Consider the following 18,993-nt stretch of genomic DNA (forward strand, 5'->3'; position numbering starts at 1 on the left):
TGGCTCAGATGTTTAAATACTTGAACAACTTGGAAAGATGTTTTGTTTTGCTGTTGTTTTGTGTGGGCAGGAATGTTGTTGGGCTTTATAAATGAAGGGTCAGTTCTGCTGATTTTGATATACAAAACCAATCCCACTCTCTTTTTTACCAAAAAGAAAATGGTACATTTGTGGGAGTTGTTGTGTTGTCCATAGTTCTGTTCAGACCTAAGGGATAGCTCTGTAATGATTTTAGACCTATTTAGTTGTTTTGTTTTGTTTTTTTAAAAGATTTTTCTCTCCTTTACAGAAGCATGTTAAGAAATGTTGCCTTGGTCTACAGACTAAGTAAAAGGTCAACATACACAGAAGCAGCGATGTATTCCAGTGAATACAAATCTGTTAAAAAAAAAAAGGCATGGATATTTTTAAATGGTTAACCAATCATTTTTATCTAATCTTCTGGGTATTTTGGTGTTAATAAAATCTTTTTTTAGTTAACTCAGAGAACTCCAAAATTTTCAGTATTTACGATGTCAGGACATCTTATATTTTCAACACATGGGAAGGTGCACAACAAATTTAATCATTTTTGAGTCTTGAGGTATACTGACTGATGAAGCATTAGTATGTGCCTCCAGTCTGTCATGATGAAGCCCTAATGTCAATGTACAGTTGGATATTAGGGGAGGGACCAAGAAGAAAGGTTGTGTAGATTTCAGTGCCTTGGACCTATTTATCTATTGGATATAAGAAAACATTACAGCTGCGTTGTTCTTCCATCTTCCTTTCTCTAGAACTGGGCACCAGGGAAACTTGTTGGATTCCCAAAGGGTTGTCTGTATGCAGATTTCAACAAATGGGATCTGGGCTACAACAGACACACCCATTCTGTTTCATTTGAGCTGGGTTTATCCACTCTGTTCAAGGTCTTACAGTATTCAGAAGAGATAAGGATTAGTGATTACACAGTCCCTGTCAGAGTACTGGAGTAGGTTTGACTTGAACAGCTAGCTGTCTGCTCCCAAATGCTGGCTAGCCGAAAAACAGTATTTTGTATTTTCCAGTGGCATGTGGGTCCATGGACATTAAAATGTTAATTTCAGCAGATGTGTCAATTTTACTTGGGGAAAAGATGTCAGAACACTGTACCATCATCTAAAATAGCTTCTTGAAGGCACTGGGCGCCTGGATTTAGAAAGGCTAAAAATAAAAACAAACATTTTTACATACTTTTCAAATGGTGGTAAAAGATGCTATGCTTCACACAAGGACATTTTCAGTGTGCTTATTTATTATCAGGATAGTTTCTTGCATAACCCAAATGATAAACATCTCTGCCAAGTTTTCATAAATTCCCAGGGATTTTTTTCATCTGCTTCTTCCTTTCAAGCTATTTATTGATATGGGAAGACTTGTTTAAAAGTATTTTGTTATCCACATGCTTCTTAATCCAGTTTTGAGGAGAATTTGCTTTTGGCTGCTATTCAATTCTAAGGGAACAAATTAAGTAAGTGGGTGACTAGTTGGTTGGCAGCTGGGTTTTAGAAGGGCTTTGTTCTTAATCTGGTTTGCTTCAATTACACATTACTCTAATTTCCATCTTATATTCAAACAGCAAAAATAAGGTCTGCTAAATATTGTGAAAGTAAGGGGGAGGTTATAATACATGAAATAGGGTGAATATGTGGATATCAAATCACAGTACACTACTGAAAACACCTGCCTTTTTATTATTATGCAAAGATGGCAGAAATAGCACTGCCACAGTACTACATGTACAAGGTTGTATTGAGATTGAAGTCACTTTACCTGAAAAGTAACAAGTACAATGAAAACTTGATATGACATAGTTCATTCCTTAGGAGCCTCCAATGTTACCATGAGGTCCTCTGCAGATCTGAAGACAAGAGTTACCAACAATACTGACAAGGTCTGTGCCTTCATTTGTCAGCTAACCCGATGATTGATTTGTTACTTTTGTCCTTACACATTTTGTTACACCAGTATTGAGTCTTTCTAAATTTATCAGATTCTTGAGGCATTGTATAAAGAATGTTGTAATGACAGAGATTACAAATATCTTAGAAAATCAGAGAGTCTGTTTATAGGAGGTTTGTATATCAAGAGTCTTTTGGTACAAGCGACAAACTAAATTTTGAGCAAAATAGGAATTTATGGCTTATATGACTATAAAGACCAGAGGTAGATTTTACTTTATATATGGCTGGAATCTCAGTAGGACTCTGTCTCCACCTTTTGACTCTTCTGCTCTCTGTGCTGGCCTCATTTTCTCTAGCTGATAGTAGAACTGGCTGCTGGAACATGGTCTACAGCATCCTTAGAGGCTTGAGACACCAAAGAGAATGCCTTTCCCTTACAGTTTGGCAAAATCCGCAGCAGGACCCTGATTGGCCCAGTCTGGGTCTTGAGCTGCTTGTTCTCAGAACTATCACCATGTGTGTACATTGGAGAGGGAGTGAGGATGAAGATGGCAGAGTGCAGAGGGAGGACTGGGCTGACTTGGATCTTACCTTCACTCCTCACCAGGACTACATGGACCAAGAATCACTACAGAAGAGGGAGGGCTGGTCCTGTAGGAGAAAGAACAACGGGTACATAAAGACCTTCAGTGTGTTGCTCTCTTTTTATTCAAGTTTCTGTCCAATGATCACTCCATAACCCCTGTCCTGTTTCAGTTCTTTTCAGAGCACTTATTCCTCTTGAAATTATCAATTCTGTTTTTGTCTGCCTCCCTTTCCACGAGAATGCATATTGCATGAGGATGAGGATTTGTCTGTTTTTGTTCATAATGTGTCCTTGGTGTCTAGAGTAGTGCCAAGTACACATAGTAGGTGCTCTGTATTTATTGAATGAATAAATTTAGTTTCTTCCAAGAGTCTCTGAGGTAGATAAGGAAGAAAATATTATATCCTTTTTACAGTTGAGATGATCTTAGAATGTTGAAATAAATACCTCAAATGTATTGGCTAATAAGTGGGTCTGTAGTGAGATTAAAATCCTTCCCTCTTCACTGTCAGTTCTGGACATTTTTCACTGTACCACCATGGACTGCCTGATCTCATCTGTTTTTCTCTTCTTTGCCTTGAGAGTGGTTACAAAACATTTCTGAAATCACTGTCTGCATCACTCATCACAGCAACCAAACCACAGCTAAGACCGACTACATACAGTCTGAGAATTCTCAAGTTAGTGGTGCTAACTTTTGCTGTTTCTTAACATGATTTTTCTATGGCTATAACTGAAATGTTTATAAACCTGTTCTCCATATCCCATTCCATATATGGTCAGAATATTTAGCTAAACCCAGAACTTTGCTTAATTTGAATTAATTCATTTATTCAATATGGATTTAAATCCTGGGTCTTCTGTTTACTGATATAAGTTATTTAATCTCTCTGGGCTCAGTTTCCTCATTTGGTAAATGATAATAATAGTATCTATCTTATAAAGCTGTTCTGATGATTAAATGAGGTTATATAAAGTACCTGACATACAATAATGGCTCAATAAACAGTAGTTAGGAGCTGTATTGCTATGTTCTGTGCACTCATTTGTATGAGGAATACAATGAACAAGCCAGATTTGAGCACTTCTCCCTCAGAACTTTCAATCTTATAGGGATATAGTTAAACCAATAAACACAACATAATGTCAAGTATTCTAAGAGAAGGAAAGAGTATCAACCTTGGAGTCATCCCCTCCTCCTCTCCCCCTCTCACACCCCACATCCAGTCCATCAGCAAATCATGTCAGTTCTACCTTAACAAAACTTCAAGAATTTGGCCACATCTCTCTACCTCTACTGCTGGCACTCTGGCCCATGTCTTGATCAGCTCTCACCAGATAGCCTCCTACCTGGTCTCCCTGCTTCTACCTTTGTCTTCTACAGTTTATTCTTCACAGAGCATCCAGGGTGATCCTATCAAAACTAAGTCAGATCATGTCACTTATAGGCAGAATAATTCCCCCACCCCAAAAGATGTCCATGCCCTAATTCCTGGAACCTATAAATATGCTTCTTAGATGACCAAAGGACTTCATAGATGTGATTAAGGACCTCCAGATACAGAGATTATTCTGGATTATTCAAATGGGCCCAATCTAATCAAATGAATCCTTAAAAGTAGATAACCTTTCCTGGCTGCAGTCAGAGGGAGATGTGACTATAGAAGAAAGGTCATAGGAATGTACATTTATGGCTTTGACGATGGAAGAAGAGAGCCCCTAGAAGCTGGAAAAGGCAAGGAAGTAGCTCCTGCCCTAGTTTCCAGAAGAAACACGGCCTTGCCAACATCTTGATTTTATCCCAGTGAGTCCTGTATCTAACTCCTGACCTTAAGAACTGGAAGATAATGAATTTGTGTTGTTTTAAGCCACACACTTGTGGTAATTTGTTACAGCAGGAATAGAAAACTAGTATGTCAGTCTTAGGCTCAGAACCCTCCACTGGTTCCCCATTTCACACTGGGTAAAAGACAAAGTGGCCTGCAAAGCCCCAGCCAGTTGGCCCCTGTGCCTCTCTTGACACCTCACTTCCTACTGATCTCACTGTGCTCCAGCCACACTGGCCCCCTTACTGTTTCTTGGACTCTTCTAACACTCTCTCCACCCAGTGTCTTTGCATCGACTGTTTGCTCTTTATGGATTATTCCTCCTCCAGAAATCCACATGGCTGTCTCTTACTTCCTTTGACCTCTGCTGAGATGTCACCTCCTCAGTGAGCCCTTCCTAATCTCCCAGTGTAAAATAGGTGGGTGCCCCTTGTCCTGTGCATGTCCCATCCATTTTACTCTGCTTTATTTTTCTCATTAACACTTACCACTGCTTGACATCATATTTTTGTCTTCCCATCCCTTTTTGCAAAATATAAGCTCATGAGGGCAAGGACTTGGTCACTTTTGCTACTATATCTCCTTGCATGGAGAAAGTGCTTAGTAAATATTTATCAATGAATGGAATAGATGAATGAGGGAGAAAGGAGGAAGGAGGGAAAGAGAGTGCCATCAGAACACAAGGGAGATCTAAAGTAGTGTAAGGGACTGAGGAAAACCTAAAGTGAGGCTTACATAGATATGAACCAAACGTGGGAGGTGACTCATTTAAGATATAGGGAACAGCATTTAACTGGTCAGGAGACCACAGCATACAGGCAGCAGGATGAGGCAGAGAGACTATTTTAGGCAGTTGGATTCACTGTTTTCTGCTGCGGAAAGGCATGGTGTGATGGCCAAGAGGGCTGATGCTGAAACTACACTACTGCTTGGGTTCAAATCCTAGCTCTGCATCTTTCTGGCTGGGGATCTTGGGCTTACCCACCATCTTTGTAATATGGGCACAATAATAAGCTGAACTTCTAGAGCTATTGGGAGGAGTGAGTGAGTGATACATATGCTTTGAAAAGAGCCTGGCCCATTGTAAGTGTGGTGTGAAGTGTTAGCTAGCATTAGTACTGACAACCAGGGGCCACTGAAGAATGTTATGCAAAAGACTGTCATGATGGGACATATGTGTTAAAACCTTTGCTATGGCTATGCATGCATGACAGAGAATGATGAGCAGGGAAAATAATTGTCTTCTGAAAAGAGCTTTACATGGGACCTTCTGAACTAAGAGTAAGGATTGCTCTTATTTTCAGAAATTTTTGCTACAAAATTAAAGTGAGTTTATGGTTCAGTATGATATAGCACAAGAAGTTTTTGCTTACGTGTACGGTACTTTTCCAAATTATGGGCTCTGGCTCATTGGTGGATCATAAACCAATTTACTGGGTTAAAAAGAGCTTTAGAAAAACAATAATAGAAAGGAAAACAGCATATCTGGAAAGGATAATAATGTATTGTGACATTCCTGTTCCAATTACATATATATAATACTCATCTTCACATATGCATACATTACACTCACACTCACTGGCCAGCAGGTAAAATGTATCTCTGATCGTGGACCCTGGTTTCCCAAGTGTGAGTAGCACTACTCCAGGGGACCTAGTTCTTGTTCTGCAAGCTAGCTGTGTCCCCCTGGGTGATATGATCTTTAAGGTTCTTACGGCTATGCAAAATTGTGACTCTAGATATTTGGGTGTATGGCCAAACATTTTGCTCTGACTGTAGTGACTTAAAAGGCAAAATCCAACCACTGCTTGAGGGACAGCCCCAAGGAAGCAGTTGGCAAAGCACAAGCCATAGCAGAACAGCTGTGGGAGGCTGATTCTAGATCCTGAAGTACCTTGTGCTTCCAAGTTAGGGAGTGGGAGGAAGGATGGGGAGGTGTGAACTGCTTATCTCCATAGTGCCACCCACCTCTGCTGCCTTCAAGAGCCACATCAACAAGCTGCTGAAAGCTCAACAGCCATGTTCCTGCCCACCCTTGGCCCTCTTCAGCTGCCAGTTATGGAATCAGCTGACGATATGGTATGTCCACCAGAAGACTGGAGGGCTCCCCATGCCTAATGGTTCTCTGGGGAACTTTGCCAGTAGATGCCTGGTAGGCCAGCTGCTCCATGGGTGGAAGGGAGGGTTAACTCTGGCTAGTTATATGTGTTAGCAATTTAGCCAGTGCCAGTGGCACCACACACTCCTTGCCAGTGGCAGCATGCCATTGCACTAGCCCACCTATTAGTTTTGCTCTAACAAATTGTCTAATTGAGGGAGATTAGAAAGCTGGGAGTCAGAGCTATGAGGGATTGGGTAGTGGTGGCTGGGACCAGGGGGATTAGACAATTCGTGTTCTTTGGAGTTAGCTATGTTGTGACCAATTATGTAGGACTCATAGTACATTGAACGGCTTTACATTTGGAGGCAGTGAGGTCCCAGTGCCAGAGGAGGGAGTTTAACCCCTTGTACTCCTGGACTCTGTCTCTTTTCTAAGATTTTACTCCTTATTCTGGCTATTTTTACTAACTCGAAACATCACTGTTCCCCTTGTATTCCTAGAGTACACACATCCAGCAATGTGGATATATAGTTTTGGATTTATAGTATTTTGGCAAGCATTTGTTTTGGTGCAAAAGACTATTAATAATGCCAGCACAACAACATTTTAAGATTGAATACTTCCTTCTCGTGAAACGAAACCTCTTTTAAAAAGACTTTTTGAAGTTATGATTGTAATGTAGATCTGTAATGTAGGACAGTGTGTTCAAATAAACCAACAAGTAGGTAACATTTGTCCTCTCCCTGTCTGCCTATCCCCCACCTTTTCTGAACAACAACAAGCCACCTTGTCATTAGGAAAGATCAAGGAATGAGGCATCTACAAACCATGTTTGTTTAGCAGATAGTTTAGAGTACATAGCTTCTTAGCTTTTCTAGTAAGGTACATATTTGGCTCTGTTCCTTTGGTTGATTAGACTTTTAGAAATGTTTTTAGTTTCAGCCATGGAAGTCAATGGCTTGGTTTTATCTATCAATACCAATTTTATCACATAAGAAAGAAGAGGAGGAAGATGACAGATTTATTTCTATCTCCTTATACTTCCCTAGCACTTCCACCACGCATCTAGAGGCAGTTAAAGGCAAAAGAAAGATATTCAGAAGAAAATCAGTAAGTGTTCATGTGGAAGGCTGTGGGTGGCCTTTGGCAGTGAAGTCCAAGGCCTGAGTGCCCCTGGCATCAACAGCAGGGGGAGGGAGGCCCACTCCTCATTGCATACCTCTTTGTACTATGTGCAAATGTTTAAAGCATTTAAATCATAACCAATAGCAACACAACTAAAGCCCCTAATATTTGGGTTAAACCTTCATTTATGTATTTGGGAATGGTAAATTTTCTTAATAAGAGCAAAGAGAAATGGGGTCTGTGTTTTGATGCCCATTAAAAGGAAGTACCAAAATGTCTTGTGACAATACCACATCCTCATGTGTAAGCATTTTAACCACATCATTAAGGAGAGGTTTCAGGGGAAGTTCACATTAGATGGCTGACAGGTAAAAGGGATAGAAATTAAGCATGTATAAATTCCTCTTGGAACTCAGGAAAATGTTTGTCTTTCCTGACATATAGTATGAATTATTTCCTCAGCTAATTAGAACAACATAACAATGTATTTTATTTTTAACCTCGTCAAAAAAAAAGCCCAGGTTCTTGTCATAACTTTTTACTATCTTACCCATAAGGTTTCATTTAAAAAAATGTTTTATTTTAACTGCCTTGCCGTTATTATTGTTTTTGAATTAAGGTATCATTGATAAACAATCTTATGAAGGTTTCACATGAACAACATTGTGGTTTCAACATTCACCGATATTATCAAGTCCCTTCCTCATCCCCATTGCAATCACTGTCCAGCAGAGTAGTAAGATGCTATAGAATCATTACTTGTCTTCTCAGTGCCATACTGCCCTCCCCATGACCTACCTATATTGTGTTTACTGCCTTATTACTTAATTTTTTAAATTCAGGAGATAGGCAGGATATAAATAATTAAAGTAAAATAAATAGATAAAATTTGAAACTCTTCAGGATCCACTTCTCTGGGAATTACAGGTCTGACATTTTTTCTGATTATAAAAGTAATATACATGTTTACAAAAAAAGGAGAAACTACATAAAAAAACAAAGGGAAGCAAATAACCATTGCTAACAGTAGGTTCCCTTCTGGGTTTTTTAATTCATTTTATTATCATTAATCTACAATTACATGAAGAACATTATGGTTACTAGACTCCCCCCTTCACCAAGTCTCCCCCAACAAACCCCATTATAGTCACTGTCCATCAGCGTACTAAGATGCTGTAGACTCACTACTTGTCTTCTCTGTGTTGCACATCCCTCCCTATGCCTCCCCACATTATACATGCTAATCGTAAGACCCCCTTTCTTTTTCCCTGCCTTTACCCTCCCTTCCCACCCCTCCTGCCCAGTCCCTTTCCCTTTGGTAACCGTTAGTCCATTCTTGGGTTCTGTGATTCTGCTGCTGTTCTGTTTCTTCAGTTTTTCTTTGTTCTTATACTCCACATATGAGTGAAATCATTTGGTACTTCTCTTTCTCCGCCTGGCTTATTTCACTGAGCATAATACCCTCTAGCTCCATCCATGTTGTTGCAAATGGTAGGATCTGTTTTCTTCTTATGGCTGAATAATATTCCATTGTGTATATGTACCACATCTTCTTTATCCATTCATCTACTGATGGACACTTAGGTTGCTTCCATTTCTTGGCTATTGTAATAGTGCTGTGATAAACATAGGGGTGCATCTGTCTTTTACAAACTGGGCTCCTGCATTCTTAGGGTAAATTTCTAGGAGTGGAATTCCTGGGTCAATGGTATTTCTATTTTGAGTTTTTTGAGGAACCTCCATACTGCTTTCCACAATGGTTGAACTAGTTTACATTCCCACCAGTAGTGTAGGAAGGTTCCCCTTTTTCCACATCCTTGCCAACATTTGTTGTTGTTTGTCTTTTGGATGCTGGCCATCCTAACTGGTGTGAGGTGATATCTTATTGTGGTTTTAATTTGCATTTCTCTAATGATTAGTGATGTGGAGCATCTTTTCATGTGCCTGTTGGCCATCTGAATTTCTTCTTTGGAGAAGTATCTGTTCAGCTCCTCTGCCCATTTTTTAATTGGATTATTTGCTTTTTGTTTGTTGAGGTGCATGAGCTCTTTATATATTTTGGATGTCAATCCTTTATCAGATCTGTCATTTATGAATATATTCTCCCATACTGTAGGGTACCTTTTTGTTCTATTGATGGCATCCTTTGCTGTACAGAAGCTTTTCAGCTTGATATAGTCCCACTTGTTCATTTTTGCTTTTGTTTCCCTTGCCCAGGGAGACATGTTCATGAAGAAGTCACTCATGTTTATGTCCAAGCGATTTTTGCCTATGTTTTTTTCTAAGAGTTTTATGGTTTCATGACTTACACTAAGGTCTTTGATCCGTTTAGAATTTACTTTTGTGTATGGAGTTAGACAGTGATCCAGTTTCATTCTCTTACATGTAGCTGTCCAGTTTTGCCAGCACCATCTGTTGAAGAGACTGTCATTTCCCCATTGTATGTCCATGGCTCCATTATTGTATATTAATTGGCCATATATGTTTGGGTTAATATCTGGGGTCTCTATTCTGTTCCACTGGTCTGTGGCTCTGTTCTTGTGCCAGCACCAAACTGTCTTGATTACTGTGGCTTTGTAGTAGAGCTTGAAGTTGGGGAGCAAGATCCCCCCCACTTTATTCTTCCTTCTCAGGATTGCTTTGGCTATTTGGGGTCTTCGGTGTTTCCATATGAATTTTTGAACTATTTGTTCTAGTTCGTTGAAGAATGTTGTTGGTAATTTGATAGAGATTGCATCAAATCTGTATATTGCTTTGGGCAGGATGGCCATTTTGACAATATTAATTCTTACCAGCCAAGAGCATGGGATGAGTTTCCATTTGCTAGTGTCCTCTTTAATTTCTCTTAAGAGTGTCTTACGGGTAATATTCCTCAAGGGAGGAACAACCTAAGACAGGCACAGTCACAGGGGGCCCATCAGGTGAGAAATCGGGGATCAACAGATGTGAGGCTTAGAACCTCACCCCCCCTGTTTTGAGGGAAATCTTCTGCATCTGTGGATGTTTTGTTGCCCTTGTCTAGCTTGGATTAATACTTAGTCTATAGGCACACACCTGATCATCTACATTTACCCTCTTACAGCACTAAATTATGTTTTCTACCTTTATCTTGCATCTACCTACCACTTCAGCATTTTATTAAAAATAAAAAATAAAATAATAATAATAATAATAATAATGGAGAAATGTGGGATTCATATATAAATCAAGTATAAAAATCAAACGAATAATCATATTTGACCTGATTGTTTATAGTTCATGATGCGTGATCAATACCAAAAGTTTCTGTGATATGACTGCCCTTGCACTGTTCACCATGTAAGAACTTATTCACTATGTAAGAACTTGTTCACCATGTAAGCACCTGTTTGTTATGCTTCAGAAGACTGGAGACTGTTGAGAATTAGGCTTGGGGTTGATTAATAATTGTGCATTGAGTCCCCTATACAGAATTTTATTGTTGTTAACAACCATTTGATCAATCAATATGAGAGATGCCCTCTCAAAAAAAAAAAAAAAAAGAACCCTGGCATCAAAGGGGCACAAAAATTTTCAATCATAATGTACACTGGTCACAGAGAATATAGCCAATGATTCTGTAACACTTTCTTATCAACATAAGTTGATAGTATCTGTGCTAGTGGGAGTAAGGATTTAATAATATGGGTAACTGTTGAACCATTGTGCTGTATACATGAAACTAAAGACTGAATATCAATAAAAAGGATTAATAAAACTAAAAAAAATAAAATAAAAAAATAAACCTTGAAACCCCCCCCCCCCCCCAAAAAAAGAGTGTCTTATAGTTTTCACGGTATAGATCTTTCACTTCCTTGGTAAGATTTATTCCTAAGTATTTTATTCTTTTCAATGCAGTTGTGAATGGAATTGTTTTCCTGATTTCTCTTTCTATTAGTTCATTGTTAGTGTATAGGAAAGCCACAGATTTCTACATATTAATTTTGTATCCTGCAACTTTGTTGTATTCCAGTATCAGTTCTAGTAGTTTTGGAGTGGAGTCTTTAGGGTTTTTTATGTACTATATCACGTCACCTGCAAATAGTGACAGTTTAACTTCTTCTTTACCAATTTGGATTCCTTGTATTTCTTTGTTTTGTCTAATTGCTGTGGCTAGGACCTCCAGTACTATGTTGAATAACAGTGGGGAGAGTGGGCATCCCAGTCTTGTTTCCGATTTCAAAGGAAAAGCTTTCAGGTTTCACTGTTCAGTATGATGTTGGCTGTGGGTTTATCATATATGGCCTTTATTATGTTGAGGTACCTGCCCTCTACACCCATTTTGCTGAGAGTTTTTATCATGAATGGATGTTGAATTTTGTCAAATGCTTTTTCAGCATCTATGGAGAGGATCATGTGGTTTTTGTCTTTCTTTTTGTTTATGTGGTGGATGATGTTGATGGATTTTTGGATGTTGTGCCATCCTTGCATCCCTGGGATGAATCCCACTTGGTCGTGGTGTATGATCCTTTTCATGTATTTTTGAATTCGGTTTGCTAATATTTTGTTGAGTATTTTTGCATCTACATTCATCAGGGATATTGGTCTGTAATTTTCTTTTTTGGTAGGGTCTTTGCCTGGTTTTGTTATTAGGGTGATGTTGGCTTCATAGAATGAGTTTGGGAGTATTCCCTCCTCTTCTGTTTTTTGGAAAACTCTAAGGAGAATGGTTATTATATCTTCTCTGTATGTCTAATAAAATTCCAAGGTAAATCCATCTGGCCCAGGGGTTTTGTTTTTGGGTAGTTTTTTTATTACTGCTTCAATTTCTTTGCTGGTAATTGGTTTGTTTAGATTTTGTGTTTCTTCCTTGGTCAGTCTTGGAAGGTTGTATTTTTCTAGGACGTTGTCCATTTCTTCTAGGTTTTCCAGCTTGTAAGCGTATAGGTTTTCATAGTATTCTCTAATAATTCTTTGTATTTCTGTTGGGTCCATCATGATGTTTCCTTTCTTGTTTCTGATTCTGTTGATGTGTGTTGATTCTATTTTTCTCTTAATAAGTCTGCCTAGAGGCTTTTCTATTTTGTTTATTTTCTCAAAGAACCAGCTCTTGGTTTCATTGATTTTTTTCTATTTTATTCTTCTCAATTTTATTTATTTCTTCTCTGATCTTTTTTATGTCCCTCCTTCTACAGACTTTAGGCCTCATTTGTTCTTCTTTCTCCAATTTTGATAATTGTGACGTTAGACTATTCATTTGGGTTTGTTCTTCCCTCTTTAAATATGCCTGGATTGCTATATACTTTCCTCTTAAGACTGCTTTTGCTATGTCCCACAGAAGTTGGGGCTTTGAGTTGTTGTTGTCATTTATTTCCATATATTTCTGGATCTCTATTTTAATTTGGTCATTTGGCTATTTAATTTGATCCATTGATTCTTTAAGTGTGTCATTAAGCCTCCATGTGTTTGTGAGCCTTTTTGCTTTCTTTGTACAATTTACTTCTAGTTTTATACCTTTGTGGTATGAAAAGTTGGTTGGTAGGATTTCAATCTTTTGGAATTTACTGAGGCTCTTTTTGTGGCCTAGTATGTGGTCTATTCTGGAGAATGTTCCATGTGCACTTGAGAAGAATGTGTATCCTGTTGCTTTTGGGTGTAGAGTTCTATAGATGTCTATTAGGTCCATCTATTCTAGTGTGTTGTTCAGTGCCTCTGTGTCCTTACTTATTTTATGTCTGGTGTATCTGTCCTTTGGAGTGAATGGTGTGTTGAAGTCCCCTAAAATGAATGCTTTGCATTCTATTTCCTCCTTTAGTTCTGTTAGTATTTGTTTCACATATGCTGGTGCTCCTGTGTTGGGTGCATATGTATTTATAATGGTTACATCCTCTTGTTGGACTGAGCCCTTTATTATTATGTAATGTCCTTCTTTATCTGTTGTTACTTTCTTTGTTTTGAAGTCTATTTGGCCTGATACTAGTACTGCAACACCTGCTTTTTTCTCCCGATTGTTTGCATGAAATACCTTTTTCCATCCCTTGACTTTTAGTCTGTGTATGTCTTTGGGTTTGAGGTGAGTCTCTTCTAAGCAGCATATAGATGGGTCTTGTTTTTTCATCCATTCAGTGACTCTATGTCTTTTGATTGGTGCATTCAGTCCATTTAGGGTGATTATCGATAGGTATATACTTATTGCCATTTCAGGTTCAGATTCGTGTTTACCAAAGGTTCCAGGTTACTTTCCTTACTATCTAAGAGTCTAACTTAACTCACTTAATATGCTGTTACAAACACAATCTAAAGGTTCTTTTCTATTTCTCCTCCTTTTTCTTCCTCCCGCATTCTTTATATATTATGTATAAAATTTTGTACTGTTTGTCTATCCCTTGATTGACTTTGGGGATAGTTAATTTAATTTTTCATTTGCTTCATAATTAGCTGTTCTACTTTCTTTACTGTGGTTTTATTACTTCTGGTGACAGCTATTCAACCTTAGGAACACTTCCATCTATAGCAGTCCCTCCAAAATAGACTGTAGAGATGGTTTATGGGAGGTAAATTCTCTCAGCTTTTGCTTATCTTGAAATTGTTTAATCCTTTCTTCAAATTTAAATGATAATCTTGCCAGATAAAGTAATCTTGGTTCCAGGCCCTTCTGCTTCATGGAATTAAATACATCATGCCACTCCCTTCTGGCCTGTAAGGTTTCTGCTGAGAAGTCTGATGTTAGCCTGATGGGCTTTCCTTTGTATGTGATCTTATTTCTGTCTCTGGCTGCTTTTAACAGTCTGTCCTTATCCTTGATCTTTCCCATTTTAATTACTATGTGTCTTGCTGTTGTCTTCCTTGGGTTCCTTGTGTTGGGAGATCTGTGGATCTCCATGGCCTGAGAGACTATATCCTTCCCCAGATTGGGGAAGTTTTCAGCAACTACCTCCTCAAAGACACTTTCTATCCCTTTCTCTCTTCTTCTTCTGGTATCCCTATAATGTGAATATTATTTCGCTTGGATTGGTCACACAGTTCTCTCAATATTATTTCATTCTTAGAGATCCTTTTTTCTCTCTGTGCCTCAGCTTCTTTGTATTCCTCTTCTCTAGTTTCTATTTCATTTATTGTCTCCTCCACCATGTCCAACCTGCTTTTTTTTTTTTTTTTTTTTTTTTGAGAGGGCATCTCTCATATTTATTGATCAAATGGTTGTTAACAACAATAAAATTCAGTATAGGGGGGTCAATGCTCAATGTACAATCATTAATCCATCTCAAGCCTAATTCTCGTCAGTCTCCAATCTTCTGAAGCATAACGAACAAGTTCTTACATGGTGAACGAATTCTTACAGAGTGAATAAATTCTTACATGGTGAACAGTACAAGGGCATTCATCACAGAAACTTTCGGTTTTGATCATGCAATATGACCTATAAACCATCAGGTCAAATATGAATATTCATTTGATTTTTGTACTTGATTTATATGTTGATCCCACATTTCTCCTATTATTATTATTATTTTTATTTTTAATAAAATGCTGAAGTGGTAGGTAGATGCAAGATAAAGGTAGAAAACATAGTTTAGTGCTGTAAGAAGGCAAATGTAGATGATCAGATGATCAGGTGTGTGCCTATGGACTAAGTATTAATCCAGGCTAGACAAGGGCAGCAAGACATCCACGGATGCAGAAGATTTCTCTCAAAGCAGGGGGGGTGAGGTTCTGAGCCTCACCTCTGTTGATCCCCAAATTCTCACCTGATGGCCCCCCTGCGACTGTGCCTGTCTTAGGTTGTTCCTCCCTTGAGGAATCTTACCCGTCTCTGGCTAACCAGTCATCTTCCGGGGCCATACAGGGAAATGTAAAGTTGGTAAGTGAGAGAGAAGCCATATTGTTTGCAAAGGTTAGCTTTTTACTTCTTTGCAGATTTATGCCCTGTGGCTTCTATGCCCAGCACTTGTCTCGAGGTATCTTTACCACCTGGAGGAATTATGATACTCGGTAAATTCGATATGAGGCACGAATTCTATTTAAGGTTTGTAATTAGGAAGGAAGAAGAAAAGCTATAGATGTAGCAAATGAAGGAAACTTGGGAGGATTGATTATTTCTTTGACATATCTTCTTGTATAGTACCTTAAGTATGTATAGGTTTTAAACTACTAACTAATTTGCACACACATATTAACATAATAGGAATACGGTGACATAAACAAAGCAAATCTATAATTACCAGCCATCTCCAGTGAAGCCAAGAAAACCATTTAGGCACCCTAGGCATTTGTGAAAATTTATCTATGATATGATGGATATTTTCCAACTGTACTTGAACCATCAGACAAATTAAAGCAGTCCATTTCTGGGATCTGTTCACATCCCATATGTTCTTTTAACCATAGATAGTCTATAGTCATGAGATTTTGGGGTGCTACAACTTGCACCCCTCCCAACTCCTGGTTGAGTTCCAACAGTACAGATCCAGTCAAATTCGTTGGCTCACTGTATGCACATGCCAGCCTAGACATCTCCCTCCTCCTTCTTATGGCAAGTCCAGGAGACGGTGGGCTGGATGCAGCCACAACCGCAGCATCGTCCGGATCCCTGTGGAGGCTTTTTGATGATCATCCCCCGGCACGAGTCCTCCAGAGAGTGCTGATGCCGGAAGCTCCTCCTCATATCGTATCTTAGTTCATTTTCTGGGTATCCAAGCTAGGCCTTGATCTTCTGCGTAGAAACAAACAGACCCTTTGCCCACACTTTGACATGCCCTCTATACCACTGTGCAGAACTCATTGGAGGTCAGCACACAGTAACTGCTTTTTTTTTTTTTTTTTTTAATTAAGAGAAAGGAATACTATCAGAAAAGAGTACCTCCATAGCTGATCATCTGACACCCTTTAAGTGATCAACATTAAGGATATTTAAAGCATGCGTTGATCTTTGATTTACCAATAGTTTTATCCTGTTAAGGAGTAATCCCCCTTTTCTTTCTTTCTTTCTTTTTTTTTTTTTTTAAATTTTTAATCTACACTTACCTGAAGAATACTATGTTTACTATGCTCTCCCCTATATCAGGTCCCCCCTAACAACCACATTACGGTTACTGTCCATCAGCTTAGCAAAATGTGGTAGAGTCACTACTTGTCCTCTCTGTGTTGTGCAGCCCACCCTGCCCTTTCTCCCTCCCCCCCATGCATGCTAATCTTAATACCCCCCTTCTTCTTCCCCCCCCTTATCCCTCCCTGCCCACCCATTCTCCCCAGTTCCTTTCCCTTTGGTACCTGTTAGTCCATTTTTGGGTTCTGTAATTCTTCTGCTGTTTTGTTCCTTCAGTTTTTCCTTTGTTCCTATACTCCTCAGATGAGTGAAATCATTTGGTATTTCTCTTTCTCCGCTTGGCTTATTTCACTGAGCATAATACTCTCCAGCTCCATCCATGTTGCTGCAAATGGTTGGATTTTTCCACTTCTTATGGCTGAGTAGTATTCCATTGTGTATATGTACCACATCTTCTTTATCCATTCATCTACAGATGGACATTTAGGTTGCTTCCAATTCTTGGCTATTGTAAATAGTGCTGCGATAAACATAGGAGTGCATCTGTCTTTCTCAAACTTGATTGCTGCGTTCTTAGGGTAAATTCCTAGGAGTGGAATTCCTGGGTCAAATGGTAGGTCTGTTTTGAGCATTTTGATGCACCTCCATACTGCTTTCCACAATGGTTGAACTAATTTACACTCCCACCAGCAGTGTAGGAGGGTTCCCCTTTCTCCACAGCCTCGCCAACATTTGTTGTTGTTTGTCTTTTGGATGGCAGCTATCCTTACTGGTGTGAGGTGATACCTCATTGTAGTTTTAATTTGCATTTCTCTGATAATTAGCGATGCGGAGCATCTTTTCATGTGTCTCTTGGCCATCTGTATTTCTTTTTTGGAGAACTGTCTGTTCAGTTCCTCTGCCCATTTTTTAATTGGGTTATTTGTTTTTTGTTTGTTGAGGCGTGTGAGCTCTTTATATATTCTGGACGTCAAGCCTTTATCAGATCTGTCATTTTCAAATATATTCTCCCATACTGTAGGGTTCCTTTTTGTTCTATTGATGGTGTCTTTCGCTGTACAGAAGCTTTTCAGCTTAATGTAGTCCCACTTGCTCATTTTTGCTGTTGTTTTCCTTGCCCGGGGAGATATGTTCAAGAAGAGATCACTCATGTTTATGTCTAAGAGGTTTTTGCCTATGTTTTTTTCCAAGAGTTTAATGGTTTCGTGACTTACATTCAGGTCTTTGATCCATTTTGAGTTTACCTTTGTATATGGGGTTAGACAATGGTCCAGTTTCATTCTCCTACATGTAGCTGTCCAGTTTTGCCAGCACCATCTGTTGAAGAGACTGTCATTTTGCCATTGTATGTCCATGGCTCCTTTATCAAATACTAATTGACCATATATGTTTGGGTTAATTTCTGGGGTCTCTAATCTGTTCCACTGGTCTGTGGCTCTGTTCTTGTGCCAGTACCAAATTGTCTTGATTACTATGGCTTTGTAGTAGAGCTTGAAGTTGGGGAGTGAGATCCCCCCTACTTTATTCTTCTTTTTCAGGATTGCTTTGGCTATTCGGGGTCTTTGGTGTTTCCATATGAATTTTTGAATTATTTGTTCCAATTCATTGAAGAATGTTGCTGGTAATTTGAGAGGGATTGCATCAAATTTGTATATTGCTTTCGGCAGGATGGCCATTTTGACGATATTAATTCTTCCTAGCCATGAGCGTGGGATGAGTTTCCATTTATTAGTGTCCCCTTTAATTTCTCTTAAGAGTGACTTGTAGTTTTCAGAGTATAAGTCTTTCACTTCCTTGGTTAGGTTTATTCCTAGGTATTTTATTCTTTTTGATGCAATGGTGAATGGAATTGTTTTCCTGATTTCTCTTTCTATTGATTCGTTGTTAGTGTATAGGAAAGCTACAGATTTCTGTGTGTTGATTTTGTATCCTGCAACTTTGCTGTATTCCGATATCAGTTCTAGTAGTTTTGGAGTGGAGTCTTTAGGGTTTTTTATGTACAGTATCATATCATCTGCAAATAGTGACAGTTTAACTTCTTCTTTACCAATCTGGATTCCTTGTATTTCTTTGTTTTGTCTGATTGCCGTGGCTAGGACCTCCAGTACTATGTTAAATAACAGTGGGGAGAGTGGGCATCCCTGTCTGGTTCCCGATCTCAGTGGAAATGCTTTCAGCTTCTCGCTGTTCAGTATAATGCTGGCTGTGGGTTTATCATATATGGCCTTTATTATGTTGAGGTACTTGCCCTCTATTCCCATTTTGCTGAGAGTTTTTATCATGAATGGATGTTGAATTTTGTCAAATGCTTTTTCAGCATCTATGGAGATGATCATGTGGTTTTTGTCTTTCTTTTTGTTGATGTGGTGGATGATGTTGATGGATTTTCGAATGTTGTACCATCCTTGCATCCCTGGGATGAACCCCAC

The 18,993-nt window shown here is 38.9% G+C and overlaps 1 long non-coding RNA gene across 2 annotated transcripts in view; it reads right to left on the minus strand.

Moving 5' to 3' along the window:
• Nucleotides 1-1,201: 1,201 nt before the first annotated feature.
• Nucleotides 1,202-18,993, minus strand: part of LOC108391647 (uncharacterized) — a 41,731-nt gene continuing 23,939 nt past the window's right edge. For both annotated transcript variants that reach the window (XR_012129271.1, XR_012129272.1), the window contains one exon: nt 1,202-2,573. This is a non-coding gene — a long non-coding RNA (uncharacterized lncRNA). The remainder of the gene's footprint in view (nt 2,574-18,993) is intronic.

Source organism: Manis javanica, chromosome 3 (genome assembly GCF_040802235.1).
Source record: "Manis javanica isolate MJ-LG chromosome 3, MJ_LKY, whole genome shotgun sequence".
Lineage (NCBI taxonomy): Eukaryota > Metazoa > Chordata > Mammalia > Pholidota > Manidae > Manis > Manis javanica.